The following is a 6,000-nucleotide window of genomic DNA, read 5'->3' as shown; positions in this document are numbered from 1 at the left end:
TCCTTGTCTCTTGTAATAGTCTTTATTTAAAAGTCTATTTTATGTGCTATGAGAATTGCTACTCCAGCTTTCTTTTGATTTCCATTTGTATGAAATACCTTTTTCCAGGCCCTCAGTTTTAGTCTGTGTTTGTCCCAAGGTCTGAGGTGGATGTATTATCGACAACATTTATATGGGGCTTGTTTTTGTTTCCATTCAGCCAGTCTGTGTTTCAGTTGGACCATTTAATCCATTTATAAAAATTTAGGGTAATCATTGATTAGCACGATACTGTTATTATTTACTTTATTATTCTGTTTTTTTTTTTTTATGTCTATTCACTCACTTCTATTTCCTGTCTAGAGAATGTCCTTTAATATTTGTTGTAAAGCCACTTTGGTGGTGCTGAATTTCTTAACTTTTTCTTATTTATAAAGGTACTGAGTTCTTTGAATCTGAGTGAGATTATAACTGGTTGGAGTAATCTTGCTGGTAAGTTTTTCCCTTTCATAACTTTACCGGTATCATGCCATACCCTTCTGGCCTGCAGCATTTCTTCTGAAAGATCAGCTGTTAACCTTATGGGGATTCCCTTGTTATTTGTTGCTTTGCCCTTTCTGCTTTTAATATTTTCTTTTTTAGTTAAATTTCTCTTAGTTTGATTAATATATGCCTTGGCATGTTTCTCCTTTGATTTACCCTGTGTTGGACTCTCTGTGCTTCTTGTACCTGGGTGTGTTTCCTTCAACAATAGAGGGAAATTTTCGGCCATTGTTTCTTTAAGTGAGATTTCATCTTTCTTTCTCTGTTCTCCTTGAATCCCTATAATGTGAATGTTAGTATTCTTGATATTGTCCACCAAATGCCTTAAACTATCCTCAGTTCTCTGACTTATTTTTTTCTTTTTGATGCTCAAACTGGGTTATTTCCACCACTTTGTGTTTCAGCTTACTGATCTGTCCTCTGAATCATCTAATCTGCTCACTCATCTGCTGTATTTTTCATGTCCGTTATTGTATTCTTCGATTATAATCAGTTCTTTTTTATACTTATTGCCTCTCTGTGCAGGTTCTCACTCCGTTCTTTCATGCTTCCCCTGATAGAAGTAAACATCTTTTATTCATTGATTTAATGGGCCCACTGGGTTTTGCTGTGTCATTGGCTTTCTCTAGTTGCATAGAGTGGGGACTACACTCTAGTTTTGGTGCATGGGCTTCCCATTGTTCTGTCTTCTCTTGTTGTGGAGCACAGGCTCTAGGGTGCATGAGTTCAGTAGCTGTGACATGCAGCTTTACTTGTCCCACAGCCTGGGATTTTAGTTCCCAGACCAAAGTTTGAACCCTTGTCGCCTACATTGTCAGGAAAATCTTAACAAATGAATCAGCAGGGAAGACCCAGGTATGATCCTTACTTTGCAGTCATCTGACATAGGTTATTTATCTCCATCTTGTTTAGTTCTTTTTCTGAGTTTATGTCTTAGCTATTCACTTAGCATAGATTCTTTGTCTCTTTATTTTGCCTTTTTGTTTCTATGCATTAATATTAAGTAGATAAATTATATCTCCATGTTGAATAAGTGGATTTAGGTAGAATGTCTCCTGTGCGGCCCAAAGGAAGAATTCCCCCAGGTCACCAGAGACAGGAAATCCAGGGTGTCTCCTCTGTAGGCTGAGTGTGGTGTCCTGTTAGATGTACCCGCGTTGCTTTGGGCATGCTGGCCCCCAGTGCAGCTGAATGTGAGCCCTACCTCAACAGTCGCAGATGTACTTCTGGCTGGAGGTGACCTGGAGTGGAAATCACCTTGAGGGGATGCAAGTCACGGCTGAGTCCACCCACTGTGAGTGGTAGGAAAGGAGGCTATTGTGGGGGCATCCAGGCCCTTGGGGGTGAAGCCATTTTGGAGGAGCATTGTGGGCGTGGCTGGGTTGGATATGTCTGTTCCACAGGGAACACAGAGACTAGCAGGGCAAGCAGTGCTAGCAAGGTAAGTGGGGAATGTCAGAAATGTCTCCTGCTAGCACTGGGCCAGCTGAGTACAGGGAGGATTTTTTTAAGTGTCATCAATCAGTGACTTCATCCCTGGAGAAAGTTTCAAGAAATCCTTGCCCCTTTGGCACGTGTCCTAAAATCATTCTCCTTCCCATGTGACCTGGGCCAACATTCAGCGTCAGTAAGTTTAGCTCTAACCTATTAAGCATGGGGTCTTGGCTCACCACAGCCCCCAGCTCTCTCCCAGACATAGCTCTGCTGGTTTCAAATCAGGATATTATGGGGGCTTGTCTTCCTCATTCAGGTTACCAGAGCTCAGGGCTCAGCATATCCCCCCAGGGAAGATACCAAGTTGGAAATGTCCCCTCCTAATTCTGGGTCACCCATTAGGAGTATGGGTCCTAACTAGACTGAATCTCTGCCCTTCCAATGCATCTCCATGCGGTTTTTTCTTTATATCCTTAGTTGTGGAAGAGCTACTCTGCTAATTTTCAGGTTGGCATCTGGGTTTTCCGTGTGAGGAAGCTCTCAGAATAGAAGAGAGGAAGTGTCTCCAAAAGTGCCATTTCAGCTTCTGTGGAAGCTCTCTCCTTGTGTAAGTCAGTGGTTCTCAAAGGGTCATCACTGGACCAGCAGTGTTAGCATCACCTGGGAAGTGGTTAAAAATGGAGATTTTCAAGGTCCACCCTGATCTACTCTATTAGACACTCTGTATCATTCCTCCAAGCCTTACACATGCTCAACACTAAATCAATCTGAAACACATCTTCCCCAAGGTTCTGGGAGCACCGTGCCCCTTAGCTTTAACCAGGTACTACTCTTTTAGAATTTTAGGAATTGGGGGGGCATGTTTCACCCTCTCACATGGAAGACACTAAGGAATATCTAATAAGCTGGACACGATACTTCTCTCTTGTCACCCATTGTGAGAGTTCTTCCTACATAAAGTAAAAATAAAGGCCAATTTTATTGGTAAAGAAAATCCCACAGCAGGTTGGAAAGGTGCAGATGCCGCATTAAGATCAAGGTCTTGCACAAGGTTCACAGGAGTACAGTTCAGTTCAGTTCAGTCGCTCAGTCATGTCCGACTCTCCGTGACCCCATGAATCACAGCATGCCAGGCCTCCCTGTCCATCACCAACTCCCGGAGTTCACTCAAACTCATGTCCACAGAGTCGGTGATGCCATCCAGCCATCTCATTCTTGGTCGTCCCCTTTTCCTCCCGCCCCCAACCTTTCCCAGCATCAGAGTCTTTTCCAGTGAGTCAACTTGTCGCATGAGGTGGCCTAAGTATTGCAGTTTCAACTTTACCATCAGTCCTTCCAATGGACAGGATGTACGGATATTTTGTAACTTCATGAAAAAGAAACAAGGGTGGAGCAGAGTAGCCACTGGACTTCAGTGACCCCTTACTGCTTAGCTGTGCCCCTTTCTGGTGTGATCACCACTGGACCCTGGGAAGAGTGCTTCACACCTGGAACTGTGAGGCTCCCCAGCAGGCTGGCCTGTGGCCTCCTGGGCACCATCACCTGCTGCTGCTTCCTGAGCTGGCCACATTTTCTCCCTCTGCCTTCATCTCCTCCTCTTTTGTGGGGTTGCCAGTACCTTGTGGTCTGTGCTGGGCCAAGGAAGATAAACCTTTACACTTCTGAACTCTACTGGCCACCTGATGACACGTCATCCTCCTGTGATCGTAACTCTGGCTCTGATGGGAGAGAGCTGTGTTCACTCACCACTGATGTACTCTCTTTTAGCTAAAGAAGGAATCCGTTCTAATCATGCCTTTTAGGTGGCTGGATTTACCTAACAGAAATAGAGGAATCCCAGTTAAATTTGAATTTTAGGGAAACGATGGAAACTTTTTTTTTTTTAGTAGAAGCCCATCTCCTGCAATACTTGGAATGTACTTATACTAAAAAAATTATTCACTGAAAACCAAATTTAAGTAGATGTCTTGTATTTTACCTGATAGGCTTACTCCCAAGGTAAAGGGGTTCCCATTTTAGCTTCCCATCCTAGGAGTGGCACTTTATCTTAGAAAGGAATGTATTTAGTCATCAAAATAAGGTCAGATTTATCTGCATACCAGCCATGACTTGTGACATATTGATCACATGTTGAAATGATAATATTTTTTGTTTACCAGATTAAAATATAATTTGAAAATTAATTTAATCTGCTGCTTTTTGTTTTTAAATGTGGGTACTAGAAAATTTAAGGTTTTGTATGGAGCTTGAATTTGTCCACTTCACTGGACAGCTTTGGCCTAGAGCAAAAGCCATGTTGGGGGACCTAACGACCATCAGGCTGAGAGTGGGGCACCCCTCTCCCCAGAAAGAGTTAGACTCTCCTATTTTGAGTCGTCTGTGGCTGAACTGGTCAGGGGCATACAGAATCCTTGAGTATAGTTTGTCTTTACAATCTTTTTATTGTTTGAATTTTTCAGTTCTGACCAAATCTTGGTGGTTTTTGATCGATGACAGACCAAACGGGCTTGGAGTGCATTTCCTGTTAAGTGTATTTGTAGCAAGGTGCTTCCCAGGTGACTCAGGTGATATAGAACCCATCTGCCAATTGAGGACACACAGAAGACTAGGGATAAAAGTTTGAGCCCTAGTCGGGAAGATCGCCTGGAGGAGGGCAAGACAGCCCACCCAGTATTCTTGCCTGGAGAATCCCATGGACTGAGGAGCCTGGTGGGCTACAGTCCATGGGGACGCACTGAGGCAGACATGACTGAAGCAACTGAGCACACATGTGTATTTGCAGTTGAATTATGACAGCATTGAGACACGTGGGAGGAAGCAAGATGGGTGTGAAGAGGGGGTGATTTGGGAAAGGATCTGGTTTCTGGAACCTGTACTGTGTTGTCCTTTTTTTACTCTTCTTTCTCTTCCTTTGGTTTTATGATTGCATACTGGTGGTGGCAAGAGAACACTGACTGCATTTGCTAGAAGCAGATGTCCCCATTAATGTAAATTTTAGAGACTGAAAATTAAGGAGGGTGCAGTATGCAATATGGAAGAAGCAAAGGAAGATTTCTTCAGCGACTTTCAAACTCTGAATGTCTCCTGAGTTGGGTGTCTTTTTATAACTGACAGGATTGTAGTTTAGATGTAAGATTCCAATTCTCCTTGATCATTCACTCCTTTCCTCTCCCTAGCCCCTAACCTTCTAAAGTTCTTGGAAAGCCAAGAAACAGTAGTGAGAGCAAAGCAAATAAAAATTCAAGAGTTTTCAGAGGCCAAGGGCTTGGTCTCTGGTCAAATAACCTGACCTTTACTCAGTTCCATTTACAATCTCTCTTCTGGGGAGGCTCGGTCAGTAAAAGAATCTGCCTGCAGTGCGGGAGAGGTGGGTTCCATCCCTGGATTGGGAATATCCCCTACTCCGATATTCTTGCCCGGAGAATCCCCATGGATAAGGAGCCTGGAGGGCTACAGTTCATGAGGTCGCAAAGAGTCGGACATGACTGACCAACTAAGCATAGCACATGCCAAGCACAGCAACTCGGAGAATCTGCTCTTGCTGCAGGATCCACCTTCTGTCCACTTCCACTTTTCCCTCCAGGTCTCACTACCTGCTTATCATATTGCCAGAGTGTCCCTGATACGTGTCTTGTCACCAGTTTGAGGACATGACCTCCAAGATGTCAGACCAGTGGGAAGTTGATGCCACACACCTTAGCAGCTGTCAGTCTGGCACATCTGGTGATAATTTCATTAAGCTCAGCCCTCTCCCAACCTAGGTCTTCTCATTGGCACTGTTGTTAATTTGAGGACTTCTACGGGACACACGTGACATATGGCTCTTCAGTAAGAGGAGCTGATAGCCTTGGCTGGCAGAATGAGGCATGGGGCTGTGTGCAAGTTTCCATTTTCTGAGAAGGAGTAAACCTCAATTTCATGAGGCCTTGAGTTCTCAGACCCAAAGGAGAGAAGCCAAGGGTGTAGAAAGTTGACCGGCGATTAACTGGAAATCTGTGTGAGAAGGTGTTGCTGTTGGCTATGTCCTGTGTCTCTTGCTGAGAG

The sequence above is a fragment of the Moschus berezovskii genome, chromosome 26, assembly GCF_049115385.1.
Source record: "Moschus berezovskii isolate FMDL1 chromosome 26, NW_MosBer_1.0, whole genome shotgun sequence".
Classification (NCBI taxonomy): Eukaryota; Metazoa; Chordata; class Mammalia; order Artiodactyla; family Moschidae; genus Moschus; species Moschus berezovskii.
Note: the sequence above shows the minus strand (reverse complement) of the source record.